This window comes from Bacillus rossius (genome assembly GCF_032445375.1).
Source record: "Bacillus rossius redtenbacheri isolate Brsri chromosome 4 unlocalized genomic scaffold, Brsri_v3 Brsri_v3_scf4_1, whole genome shotgun sequence".
NCBI lineage: Eukaryota > Metazoa > Arthropoda > Insecta > Phasmatodea > Bacillidae > Bacillus > Bacillus rossius.
Window position 1 is genome coordinate 28,111,770 of NW_026962010.1, and position 15,401 is coordinate 28,127,170.

The window sequence follows — 15,401 nt, forward strand, 5'->3', positions numbered from 1 at the left end:
TCGGGTGAATATTAAGTTTTATTGCCGCCGACACGTACACTGACAATGCATACAAAAAAACAGCAAGTAGTCCAACTTTCATGCTGGCCAAGATACTGTGTGGGTAGTTATTTAATTATTAACTACATTATTTAAAAAGATGAAGTCTCCATTGCTCAAGTTCAGGTGAGCGCCGCACACACGCACTTGTTAGCGGGAGGTTTGAGTTAGAGGGTGTCGATGGGGAGAGAGGGGTTCTGCAGCGGCATGAGGCACATCGGGCTTAGGGAGGGCATAGCCCTGGTTGACAACAGTTCATATTTATGTACTAGTTACAATGTTCATTAAATTCAATGAATTTTCATTTAAGTTCTTTGTACTTACATAATTTATAAACCATACCTTAGTATATCTACTAAACTTGGTGGGCTGAAGAACAGAGCAAAAACATGTAAATTACAAATATTAAGAATGTACAGCATTAAACAGAAAGAAATATATTTTACTATCTTAAAATATTTTAGTGAAATACAGTAAACTCTCGCCAGTCCGTGGCCCGAGAATCCGAAGTTCTCAGAAATCCGGGGTATTTCCGAAGTGACATGATCGTTACTGTTTAGATGTATGTATCACTATTCTCAGTGGATGGTAAGAGCGACGCTCACTGATATTTATAGCGCGGTAAAAGGCTCTGAACTGGCACGCAGTCATCTCGTTCCCGTCAGATAACTGTGAAATTTGAGCGGTGACCGTAACATTATATGGCGGGAAAATAAAGATAAAGGTGTAATGCCTTTTCCTCTGGTGCTTTCAAGAAATTTTTTAACGGTTTTTTACACCTAAAACTTCAAAACCATGCCTTTTAGCCATTTTAACTCCTCTTAATCCGATATAAAAAAAAACAGTTGGGCATTAGCAAATTCTTAAATGCTTTTCGTAAACAGACTCCAGTCGAATATTTAGAGTAGGTTGGAAATCGCGTAGGTTTTCCTGAAGCTCTGGGCACCGTGTGTCAGTGTGTGAAACATGTTGCCAGTGACAAGTTTCCTAGCTGTGCGCGGCACACGACTGTAGTTGTCATGCGTCACACGCCGGGAATGCTGGCCGGAGGGAAGGTGAGTATAGTTCATTTGCGGTAAAAATAAATACTCTAACCGCCCTGCTAAATTTTTCCATTAAAGAAATTTTGAAGTTTCAGAGATTTTCCAGCAGAAATAATGTTCTGTAACTAACAAACAAATTGTATCAAAAAATTAACGGTAAATGGCTGCCGTGGGGGGCCTTAAAAAATGTTCATTTTACCGGGAATGGACTATACAACCTGGCTTTCGTCGCATGCAGTGTGGAGTAGGGGAGGAAGGATGTTGACAGTTTCACACGCAGAAAATGGCTAGAGGGCTGGAGAGAGGGAGAGAGATGGTTTGTTGTCTGGGAGGGAGAGGTAAGCCGTATGACGTCATGCATCCGCTGCCTTTGCAGCCGCCAGCCTGTCTAGACGAGATTCTCGCACTCCCACTTACGTCGCACAAGCTACTGCTGCCGTGTTTTTAAACGGACTGTCCAATTTTTTTTCTCTTCTTATACGAACATTAGTAAGTGCACTATAAACCAACACAAAATATATGCTGCATGTTAAATAATAGCTTTGTATAAGCTTTTATTGTGAGTTTTACCATTTTTTCCCCGATTATTTTTGTTTTGTGCCAAAATTTCAGATTTTTTGATGGTTCTAGTGTACAATTAACTAATGATTTTTTTTTTTATTTCTCCCGTTTCTCTTTAGTTTAACTGGACTGGCCGTGTGTCTGTGAGGGAGTGGCCTTGAGTCTCTTGCCAGCTACGTATCGCTTCTCTCTCCCGCCCCTCCTAAATTCACTTCCCCTTATCAAGGGGCTTCCCGTTTCAGCGCACGCCACATTGCTACGCCTAGCTCTTTCACATCAAAGTGCGACTTCGGGTGCCATTAATTTAATTTAAGATGACTTTAAATTACTTTTTACACAATTTACTACCAACTTGAACAAATGGGTGTGTTAAATTTAATCAGGCCAGGCTGTAAATTTTCAGGAAAAAAAATTTCTCGGGTGCTTCATTTACTATGAATGGACTATACTGGTATTGCTTACGTACCATTCTGTTAACTTCTCAAGTGTCTTGTTTATTATGACGTCCTGTGGTAGTATTACATGTTCATTGACTACCATCTTATCTTTTAGAATTTTTTTTTGTATTTTAATGAAAATTTTTCAAAAATCCGAAGTTTTCAAAAATCCGAAGGTCATAAATCCCGACACCCACGGATTTGCGAGAGTTTACTGTAGTTGAATAATTAAAAATTTTTTAAATTAAGTAACTATACAATTAATTTAACTATGGCCAATACAACATGGTCTCAACACAAAACAACACAACCTGAACTACACAAAAACTTATTTCAATATTTGACATCAACACTAGACATTTAGCAAAGCATAATGTGGTTCCTGGTTGCAGTATTACTACATATGTATTTTAAAAACAATATACTGGTTGAATCAGTATGCAAATTCTGTTTTAGAAGTATCAAAGAGAGTACAAAATTTCAGTAACCCACATTTAAGTTAAGAGTATGCCCATTTCTCCGAACATATAAATAGTTACTGTTGCTTTACAAAGTCACCACTGCATTCTACTGTTACTTATACATGGTACTGAAATAACATATTTTCCTCTTTCCACGGGTTTGATCATATACTTGATGATATCAGAAACAGTTACAGCAAATCTTTTGAAAGAATTCATCTGATCACCAAACATGATCTGTGAAATATTACTAGAGAATTCCAACTGGAAAAAGAGAATCAACACCCTGATGATGCAGTCAGCATAGATATATGGATAAAATCTATGGAACAGTTGGGTGAAGAAAACCCGGTAATATTTTACAAACTACAAGGTGATGAAGACCACCAAGAGGGGTTGTCAAAAGATGATTTTGCCCTAGTGATCATGACCACATTCCAAAACTAAATGCTGACAGTTTGGAAAAAATAAAATCTGCATAAATAGTACCCATTCAACAACTGGTTACGATTTTTATTTAACCACTCTATTAACAGTTGATGAATTTGGAGCTGGATTTCCAACAGAATTTGTTATATATCAAACAGAAAAGACACCCAAAGATCACGCATAAATACAAACATGTATCTGGAATCCCTGCACAAAGTCATTAAATATATCTACCTGCAAGGTAGGAAGAACAAGCAACTTGATAAATGCATATCGGCGCTAATGAAATTGTGCAGGGATAAACTTTTTGAACGCCTCATCAAGTCAGAAAAAAATAAACCAACAAGTCGGATAGCAGCCATTCAGAAAGCTCACACCAGGAGCACACATATATACAGCATCAATGATTTCTGTCATTGAATTAGGTAAGTACTGGGAGGTAAAATCATGTCAATCAAATGATTTGTACTTAATCACAAAACAGGATGAGCTGGCATGTGAAGGCAAGTGCAAGTTTAAATGCAAGGACTGTAATATGTGTGTGCACATGTTCACTTGCACTTGCAATGATAACATAATTAAGTTTAACATTTTCAAACATATTCATGCCTGTGCACAATTTATCTACACAAAATCAAGAGAGATAAGGCACAACTATCAAATAAACACTTCTACAGTAATCATGCAGTTCATATCAGCACTTCTGTAGCAAAGTCTTCAAATGACAGATGCAATAAAATGTAAATGTGAATTATTGATAGCATATCTCGACACAGTTGGACAACACATTGACACTGAAACCACCACGAAAATTGACAAATGGTTATGAAGCTGTCTTAGCATAATCAAAGAGAAGCTGCCCACAGAAAACCTAAGACCACAATGTCAAGAACCAAGCAACAAGAGGGTGCAGAAACAAAACAGGCTGTACTCTACTAAAAAGAGAAAAATTGAATCAAATCAGCAAATGAAAAAACCAAACACAATAGTGCGAGAAAACTTGATGTCTGGCTTAGGTACTGTACAAACGGAAAACATCCATACATATGTTTAACTAACTTTTTGCAAGACTTCAGTGCTAAACCATTAATTCAAGTTCTGTGCTGGCATGACACTGCATCATGCAAGTCTTGGCCAGCTGTGCGACCATCATGGTGCTCCAAGCGAAAACAGGATTTATCAATGAAGAAGATGGCATGCCCTTCGTCCTTGCAGGCCCGAAGTTCCACGGGGCACTGGAATCTCACGTCAGGTTCTGTGGTGAGCAATAACTTGCAGCCAGCATTATGGACACCTGAACCTGCAGACAGTAGCAAACAATACAGATAGAGACAGGGTAGTTGATGTTACTGTACAGTTTGTAATTGCCTTGTGCCATCCAAAAATAATTTTCAATGTTTTTTTTTTATTATTGTGCTCCTGTTTACTAAATTCTGGGTAGTTTTTGATAGTACACAGTAGCTTGTTTAAAAATTAAAAAAAAAGCATTTTTTCCTAGAATATAAAATTAATATTTACTTATTTTCGCGGAAAGTATTATATTAAAAGTATTAGTATTTCCATTGAATTTTTATGTATTTGTGCCATTTCCACCACACTTAAGTTTAAATCAAGTTGTAAAGCTTAGTAATACAGTGTATGATAGATATTATTTTTAACATTCACAGTGATATTATATTTTCCCATTATTTAGGAATTTTAGTTTACAATACACTTTCACTTTACTACCCTCCTTAATGAAGTCATGAAAGAATCACTGTACATTTTATAATTCCACCAAGAAATATTAGCAGGATCAAAAATATTATTTTCAGAATTTCAATTTTTTTTCCAGATGATCTGCTACTTTAAAAATTTCAAAACTTTCTTATTTTCTTGTGAATGCTGTATTTTACTGTGGTTGTTGCTAAAAGCCTATTTGCATAGAAAAAATAAAATATATATTTTGTAATTAACTTAAGATCATTATTCATTTGTATATCACAAGTTTTTATTATGTGCAGGATCCTCGACGTACCAAATTTAAACAGCAAGCATCATGCACAACTGGATCAAAATGTATAGGATCATGCCATCAGGGTCAAAGGATTTATTTGGATACATGATACAAAACTTTTACAATAGGAAATGTATACAGATTACATTCTCATCTGATGTACTTCGCTCCTCCGTTTAGAAATTATATTTGTCACGTTATAAAAACTTGTACGCTTATAAGGGCCTTTAACTACTACCTAACCTCTTTTTGTTATACAAAATTATTCTTATAAAAGTTTAAAGGTAAACATATAACGTAAATACACTTTTATTTATTACAAATTAATTTTAAAACAGTTTAATAGTTTGATTACCCAAATTTAAATATTATCAAGGAAATACGACAATTATGCACGAAATATAATTTTACTTACACACTTATTTCAAATTATTACCGTAAATCACAATACGTAACCTACGAAATTGATAAAATGTTATAACACAAAATAAACAAATAAAATACGGAAATGCATACGGAGTATCTAATGTTTATAAAATGAATATAAACAGGGGAACGGAACGAAATCACAGATACAGAACCAGCCAATAAGAATCGGGGCCAGTCCTCAGGGCCGCAACTAGAGTCTCTGGCACCCGGGGCATTAATGGATTCATGCGCCCCCCCCCCCCCTCTTTTTTTGCACATACCACACCAATAAAGCGGGGGATCCGGGGGCCCTCTCACGGAAAAATTGTGTTATTTAAGCATTTTCCATACCTACATGTAACAGTTTCTGTGCTACTGTAATTTCCATGTATGAACCCACTATCAGTTGTAGTAGGAATTACAATGCAAGCCGGCGATTTCGGTGCCCCCACAGCTTTGCGCCCGGGACGTATGCCCCACTTGCGCCCCCTAGTTGCGGCCCTGCCAGTCCTGTCTGTAGCGCCTCGTCGAATAGCCACCGAACGCGAACAATAGAGGTGGGTCGAAAAGTATCAACCTGGTACTTTGTCACTGATACGTGCCTGTATCAGGAACGGCAAACGAGTACACTTGAAAAGTATCAGGTACTTTAGTATCATTCAGAATTCGCCTGGAACAACACCACGGCCAATGTGCGCAGAACCCGATCGCAGATGACGGTCACTTGGGCGGAGCTTGTGAAAGGGGAGGGAGCAGAAACGATGAATAAGGGATAAAGAAGGGAAATAATGTAGGGGAGGAAGCGCAGGGGAAGGCGTTGAAGGAGAGGCGCAAAGCGAAATTGTTACGAGTCGTTTGTTTATTGTCCCACATCAAAGTACGCTCAGAGCGCAGTGCGTGCACAGACTCGTTCAATAATAAAACTAATGAAATTTTAATATTAAAAAATACATTAATACAAGATATAATATTTATATTTGTGCACTTAACAGCTATGAAAATGCAAATAAATTCTCAGTCATAGGCGTGCGCACGGTAGGTGCCACAGGTGCCTTGGCACCACCATTAGGGTTAACGTTATTTTGTTTTTTACAAGCAGAAATAATACATACTTACAAAAATCTGTATTGTTTCCAAAAAAAAATATGTTTTCCAATCGTGTCGAGTTACAGATATGTGCTAATAACACTATCAATTATCAATTGAACCAACTATACACACGGAAACAAGCCAGTTGCAATTACTTGTGTTGTACACGCGGGCCGCGGCTACGAAACTTCTGAAATGTAAATACTTCTCCTAGTTCTCCTCGAATTACATAGAATGCGCGCTCGGTGTCCACTGTTCACTCCACTCGGCAGGCGCACGGAATAGGCTAATAGCCGCCGTCCGCCAGGGTTTATTTAAAAAAATTGAAAGAGTTTAGTTAGTTAAAAGGATAGGCTTACTCGATGACTTATATGCAGTCGCCGACAAAACATTTTTGTTGTATTCCAAAAGTTAAAACTTTTGCCCACTCTCATTTGTTTATTTTTATTTTTTTTAATATTTTACATATTAAAGATAAGTTACAAAAACTCCCTTGATTTGTTGGTTTTAAAACTTAACATTTGAGAATGTTTTTTCTAGCATTTATTTGGCGTCTTCAGAAAACATGTAAGTACGGTTTTTCAAAGCCACCAGCATGAATTCCGTACAAACAAGTTGTGCAATTTACTTTGTGGCTCAACAAAGCTTAAAACTGTAAATAGTTTAGTAGTTTTCCTGGTGATTATAACGTTCAAAGCCATAATTTGTCATAAATAATATTAAAATTTTTACATCTGTGTATTTAATGTTTTTGTTCGGAAACACCTTAAATAGCACCATTTTGCGCTTTCAAATCCAAATTTTTCCGGGGAAGGACCCCCGGATCCCCCGCTTTAGGCTCGGGGTCCGTGAATGACAGGGCTGTTGTGTAATCTGGCACCACCAATACTGAAGTCCTGCGCACGCCTATGTTCTCAGTTGACACTAATAACAGATGTAATCAACATTAGGACTTTTTTTCCGAAAACAATTAGTAACTAGTGTTTTCGTACATTAAAAGATTACGATTTTATAAAAAATTAAAAATTTAAAAAAAAAAAAAACAGATACGTACATTAGTGAGCATACTATATCAATGTTTACGTTTCAAATGTTTCTTCAGATTAGTCGATGATGATTTATAACTCAGTTTTTGTTTACACAAATGACAATTAGCAAACTCATTATTTTCCGTAAAAAAATTCCACACAAATGAAGTCTTTTTCCTGCACTTATCCATTCCTTATTTCACTATAAAGATACTAACTACAAAGCATGACAGCCCGCAACAATGTACATGGTGATACACGGTAGTGATGGGTCGTTCGTTAACGATTCGTTCAAAAAGAACGAATCTTTGAGAGAACGAAATCTTGCGATTCGTTCGCGATGTAAAGAACCGGCTCTTTGAGAGCCGGTACCTTGAAAGATTCGGTAGAACGAAAATGCGGAGAGAACGAGAGAACCAACCGGCTCTTTGAGAGCCGGTACCTTGAAAGATTCGGAAGAACGAAAACGCGGAGAGAACGAGAGAACGAGATGAGAGAACCGGCCACGCGCCCGGTCTGATTCGTTCGTGAAATGATTCATGACGTCAGGAATCTGAAGAATTAGTAATCACAGCGTGAGCATGTTCATAAGAGCAAACGATAACTGATCAAATAAAATAGGGTAACATGAAAAGTATCTATACCTGAAAATGTCAACTGTTAAGTAGTGGTTTAAAATTGCGTTTTCACATTCACATACACAAATTTGGGGGAAAAAAAACATGAATTAAAAATAACAGGGAAAGTAACTACAAATGTTCACACTTACCATTTAGGTGTTAATTAATGTACCTACTTCATTTTTCTCTCTTCATACTGAATCGCAGTAGTAGTATTCAATTTTTGTCTTTTTTTCTCTAAATGTGTTGGTCTACATGTAAACACTTTACTCTCTCTAGAGTGTAAATAGCCTGTATATTAATATTTGTAACTTAAAAAGTAATACAATATAAATAATCTTGTTTCATATACGCAACTGTGATTCACTGGCTACGAAAAGCAATGTTCAAGTACTAGCTATAATAGTGCGATTACAAATTAAAGTTAAGAAAGATCACTTTCGTACCTAACATTCTTAGATTTAATGCTCCCGTATTATATAGAATCACTGCATGAAGCATTTGCAGCGATCAACAGTCAATAATTTTATAACAGTCAGTATACAACTAGACGTTTGAAATTTCATTTACCCATGCAGAGTAGATAAAGATAACCACCCACGCGATCCAGCCTCCTCTCGTTATCGGGTCACGCGATAACGAGGGGAGGCTGGAAGCAAACACGTAGCCAATACTCTAAAGGATGAACGAGTTACGTCACCTGATAAAAGAGCCAGATCCTATTCACAGAAAAGAACGAAATGACCGAGATGAACGAATCGTTCTGAACGAATCTTTCACGGAACTGATCCGAAAGTACCGGTTCGGTCAAAAGAACCGTTCTGCCCATCACTAATACACGGCCAGGACGAACTGCAGTGAATGTTGAAATGATTGATACTGGCTGTATCAGGCGGGCATGAGAGTAACAGAGGTAGAGAATTACCGGACGTGATAAATAATGTATCAGATTCTCCTTCCGGTCGCACGGTCTGCGTACGCGGAGCTTTGTTGCTTCCTGGCACCGTCTGATACAGAAGTATCAGAGACTTGTAACTAGGTACATTATGTTGGAAGGTAATTTTCATTTTGTTTATTATGTTGGCAATGGTAGAGGCAATAAGAGTGTGTAATAATAAAAATATAATATGAATAAAAGAACAAGAAAATGATATATAAAATGGCGTATGTATCTTGTGGTTGATTGTAATATTGGAACAAGATGTATTGTGATGTGATATAAAATAAAGTGATTAATAGTATAAAGAGCAGTGTAATGATTAATAGTTAAAAATCCACACTTCACTAATAAATAAGATGAAAGGTAAATCAACAGGTTATGGGCCCAGGGAGTGTAAGTGTGGGTAGGATTGCGATCGTAAAACTTAGTGTGGCATGTGTAATATGTACCTAACAAAAGAGTGAAAAACATCAACGTAATTATGAAGGAGGAGGAAAGCGTTGAAAAACTTAAAAACATTGAGAACTTTAATGTGTGGAAGTTCCAGTTGAAAATAATACTAAAATCTCAGGAACTGTGGTCGATAGTAGATGGCAGTGAACCATATAATCCTGAATCGAAAGAAAAAACTTTGTGGATGAAACGTGATGCTGTAGCTCAGAAGCTAATAATTACCACCATCGAAAAAGGACCGCTTATACATATAATAAACTGTGAAGATTCGAAATCAATGTTTGACAAATTGTGTAAAATTTATGAACGGGACAGTGAACAACAAAAATATAACCTATTACAGGAGTTTTTCAATTTTTCGTATAAAAAGAACCTGGACATTGCCACCAACATCAGTAATCTTGAAAATCTTTCTCACAAACTGAAAATTCTGAAAAAATGAAATCACGGAGGAGATGATCATTTCGAAGATTTTGTGTATAATACCTGAACAGTTCAAGTATTTTATAAGCGCCTGGGAGTCCATGCCAGATGACAAGAAGACTCTATCTACCCTAACCTCAAGACTTATAGCCGAGGAGATCAGAAATGAGACTATGAACAATACCAGTACCGACAATGTAGCGTTCAAAACTGAAATAAAATGCTTCAAATGTAAAATGACTGGTCACATAGCTCGAAAATGTACTAACAACAGTTTTCGACCAGGGGTAAGTAGGCCTAGTAATAGTAATAATGAAAGTGTAAAGAGATGTTTCAACTGTAATGACATTGGGCATTTTGCTTCACAATGCAGAAAGAAAAAATCGTGCTCAATCTGTAAGAAGAACAATCACTTGGAAAAAGACTGTTTTTTTAGAAAGAAAGATAAAAAATACAAATCAGGTATCCTTCCTTACCTCAAACAAACTTTCTTCTAATATAAATGTAGATGCTAAGATTGAGTTTGTGATTGATTCTGGAGCAACCTCACATATGGTTAATAATAAAGAAATAATGAAAAATGTAGAAAAACAAAATGTTGAAATAGGTGTAGCAAAAGTAACTCAGACTATGAATTCAAATTTGAAAGGTAATGTTATTACTGAGGAGTGTAACTTGAGTGATGTATTATATGTTCCCGATCTAAGTAAAAACCTAATTTCTGTGAGTGCTATAACCTCAAAAGGTGGTTCAGTTAATTTTATTGATGACAAAGTTCAAATTAAGAAAGGTGATTGTATCATAGAAGGTCAGAAATTAGATAATAATTTATATTCAGTAAATTTAACTATGAACTATCAACAGGTTAGTCATGAAAGTAATGTAGCTGTAAAGGAAAGAGATGCTCTAACATGGCATAGAAAGTTAGGGCACATTGGTTTTAAAAATATGAGTAAGCTTTTGAGTATGAGTCATGGAATGGATGTTTGTAAGAAAAATATATTGGATACGTCCAAGAAACTGTGTGAAACCTGCGTGACGGCTCGCCAAACAAGGCAGCCGTTCAGTAGTATAAGAGAAAGGGCTACAAGACCTCTTCAGATCATTCATACCGATCTGTGTGGGCCGATAGACCCAGATACTTGGGACAAGAATAGGTACTTCCTTGTACTTCTTGATGACTTTACTCACTTTGTTATGGTATATCTGCTAGAAAAGAAAAGTGAAGTGTTTGATCTTATCAAACAATACTCAGCTGAAGTAGAAACAAAATGGAACTCAAAAATAGGTCGGTTTAGGTGTGATAATGGAGGTGAATACACATGTAACAATTTGAAAGAGTGGTGTAAGGGAAAAGGGATTGTCCTTGAGTATACTGTTCCATATTCACCTGAATTAAATGGGAAATCTGAAAGAATGAATAGGACTTTAGTTGAGAAAGTAAGGGCTCTTTTATTTGACTCAGGGTTAAACAAAGAAATGTGGGGAGAAGCTGTTAGGGTTGCTGCCTATCTGATGAATAGAAGTCCCACTGAAACTCTTGAATGTACTCCATTTGAAAAATGGAATTCAAGAAAACCAGATCTTTCCAGACTCCAGATTTTTGGGAGTAATGCTTACAGTCATGTACCAGGACATTTAAAAAAATTGGACAGTAGAACTAGAAAATATATATTCATTGGGTATACTGTGAATGGATATAGGCTGTGGGATTCTAAAGCTAGAAAAATTGTTATTTCTAGAAATGTAGTTTTCTCAGAACAAGTTCAATGTCAAATACAATCCGATGTTAGTAATAAGAGTAAAGTACAAGTAAAACTGATAGATGAAATTCCTGAGTGTGAAAATGATGATTCTTTAGTTGAAATAGTTGGAGAGATAGGAGGAAATTGTGAAAATAGGAATCAAGACCAAGTAGTAAATGAATCTATACAAGGAAATGTGAATCAATACAATGAAGTAAGACCTCAAAGAAATAGGAGAATTCCTGTTAGACTTAATGACTATGTGTTGCTTACTTATGAGGAAGCTATAACAGGAAATGATAGGGACATTTGGAAACAAGCAATTGAAGAAGAAAAAAGATCTTTATTGAAGAATAATACTTGGGAGTATGTTAAAGAAAAAGATCTAGACAATTCTAAAATAATTAGTAGCAAGTGGATTTTTACTATCAAAGATAATGGAAAGTATAAAGCTAGACTGGTTGCTAGAGGGTTTGAACAGGAAAAGGGCATTGATTACCATGAAACATTTAGTCCAGTAGTCAGTAATGCAGCCTTAAGACTCATTTTTGCTGTTGCTGCAAATAAATGTTATAAGATGATTCAATTCGACATCAAGACTGCATTTTTATATGGTAACCTTGATGAACACATATTTTTGAAATTACCTGAGGGGTTTGAAGAAAAAATAGTAAAACTCAAAAAAGCTTTATATGGGTTGAAACAAGCTCCACTGAAGTGGAATCAGTGTTTTTCAAAGAGTTTAACTGAGAATGGATTAAATGCTGTTAGTGTTGAACGATGTATTTTTAAGACTGGAGATTCTAAGATAATCTTAGCACTTTTTGTTGATGATGGTATTGTGATAGGAGATAATGAAGTAGAAATGAAAAGATTGTTGATTAAATTGAGTAAACAGTTTGAAATAAAAATAGATTATAAACCTAAATATTTTTTAGGGATGACAATTGATGAGAAATCTGATAAAATTATATTGAAACAGTCAAAGTATGCTAATCAAGTAGTTGACACGTATAACATGACTGATGCCAAAGTATCTAGTATTCCTATTTGTCAGGCACATAAAAATTCAATTACTGATAGTAGAGTCAGTAATTTCCCAATGAGAGAAGCAGTAGGCAGTTTGCTTTATCTATCAAGTAAAACTAGACCTGACATTGCATTGGCAATGAACTTTGAAAGTAGACATCTGGAAAATTTTTCAAGTAATGATGTTATGAATGTGAAACAAACCTTGAAATATCTGAAAGGATCTATTGATAAAGGTATTTCTTATATGAAAGATGATAATAATAGTAATATCCTTGAAGCATTTTGTGATTCCGACTATGCTAATGACATTGAAACTCGTAAAAGTATATCTGGGTATGTAATTTTCTATTCTGGAGGGCCAATTGCATGGTGCTCAAGGAAGCAACCAATTGTTGCTATGTCCAGTACTGAGGCTGAATATATTGCTGCCGCTGATTGTGTAAAAGAGTTGTTGTATCTAAAATGCTTACTTGAAGACATACTTAACAGGGAAGTAAAAGTAGTTATGAATTTGGACAATCAAAGTGCTATAAAATTGATTAATAATGGAGTTTTCAATAGAAGGAGTAAACATATTGATGTACGTTATCATTTTCTTATGGAACAATTGAGGGAAAACAAAATTGAAATAAAATACATTGAAAGTTCAAAAAATATTGCTGATGGTCTAACAAAACCACTTAATACAATAAAGTTTGAAAAATTTAAATGTGCTGTTATTGTGTAGATACTTTATCTTTATAATTGTATATTACAGATGTTGACTTAATCTGTATTATTTGTTTTATAAAAGGGTGCTCTGAAATGATGTAACTTGTAAATGTGATAGTAAGATGTGATAAATTACTGATAAGTGATTTTTTTTTTGTAAATCTATTTTGTAAAAGCAAAATTGAAAATTTAAGGGAGGATGTTGGAAGGTAATTTTCATTTTGTTTATTATGTTGGCAATGGTAGAGGCAATAAGAGTGTGTAATAATAAAAATATAATATGAATAAAAGAACAAGAAAATGATATATAAAATGGCGTATGTATCTTGTGGTTGATTGTAATATTGGAACAAGATGTATTGTGATGTGATATAAAATAAAGTGATTAATAGTATAAAGAGCAGTGTAATGATTAATAGTTAAAAATCCACACTTCACTAATAAATAAGATGAAAGGTAAATCAACACATTACTGTATCAGTATCAGGTTGAAACAGAAACCGAAAATTGCTGTAACAACAAACCTCTACCGAACAATAATAAATGCACGCATGTGCAGTAACCTAACAACCGAAGAAAAAAATCACATACATCCATCAATTTGTTTGTTGCAGTTTAAAATTGCCTGAAGTATTTTATGGTTAAGTAAGTTATGAAGAAAAAACACTTTTAATTTTCGTTGATATCAAAATTTACGCGTTCTGAACGCGGTATCGTTTTTATCTACCGAACACGATTGATTGTATGATTAAACAACAATCGATTGTTCGTAAACGTTCATGTTCTTTCTCGCATTCTCGTACTGCTATGTTGGTAACACGTTTATTGAAAAACGCGTTTTGTTCTGATAACTTCATGGCACGAGAAACAAATGTTGAAGCTTGTAATGTTAAAATGCAAAATATAAACGGTCCTGGATTACCGTCATCTGTGGTCGTTAACCTCGCCGTGATTTATTGCCACAGAATGTGGTTTTTGTGGTTATGGTTGGAGAAAATAAATTGTTTACCTAGTTTTGCCTAGTAATGTTGCCGGCACGGTGAAATGTATTTTAATGTAGTGTTTTATTGTTTTATTTTTTATTGGTGCGCTGGTGTTACGAACGGAAGATGAATTATATCTAAATTATATGTGTTTGTGGCAATTTAAGCTTCAAATAACGAAATTTTGACCAAATTCGCGACGAAACAGTGGAAAATCGCAAAATTCGCATTTTCGTAAAAAAAAAAAAAAAAAAAGGCCAAATTCGCGAAATAACGACGGTGATTCGCGATCACGAAAAGTACCTGTCCCTACATATGGGTCATATTGGGATGACAAATCCAGTGTCGTCGAATTAAGGACAGCTTCAGGTCCAGTGCCGCGACCGCGACTCCCCTCCTACGCGAGCCCGTGGAATGCGCGGATTGGCCACAGGCGGAGAAGCACGGCCTAGGCGCCCGGTGAATAATATGAATAAAATAAATAAAAAATAATATGAACTATAAAAACAAATAAAATATAAAATGAAATACACTACAAAATAAGTACCTGCAAAATAAAACACAAGTCTACACTGCACCCTCGGTGAGTAGAACCACTTCCGCGAAGCATCACTCGGCAGGAGAAGCCATTGGCGTGACATATAGGCCTCTAAGAGTTAAGGAGGCCTTTGGGCCAACGTCAAACTCAATCTACACATTCATGCTGTTTGTCGTTAACTTTCGTTGTCCAAGTCCGCAGTACAGTCCAGCACATCCTTGACCATAGTTAGGTACTCACCTTGTTTTGGGATTGTCCTAAACCTAAAATACTTCAATCACTATACATTTCATGATTGATTTTGAGGCATTTTCTGGTGTATCTTCGAAATACAAGGTCCAATAACAATGAAATTAAAATGGGACCACCTTGGAGGTATATTCAACCCAACACATTAAGAATCGTTAAAATTGTTTCATAAACAAAAATATTATGCCTGAACATGCATAAAAACATATATACAGA

General features: G+C 35.7%; 1 long non-coding RNA gene across 1 annotated transcript; it reads right to left on the minus strand.

Annotated features, from left to right (window-relative positions):
• Nucleotides 1-13,999, minus strand: LOC134541480 (uncharacterized). Its single transcript, XR_010076641.1, has 3 exons — nt 13,889-13,999; nt 8,261-8,348; nt 1-4,270 (listed from the first exon to the last, which is right to left on the minus strand). It is a non-coding gene; the product is annotated as an uncharacterized LOC134541480 (long non-coding RNA).
• Between the last annotated feature and the right edge of the window lie 1,402 nt (nt 14,000-15,401).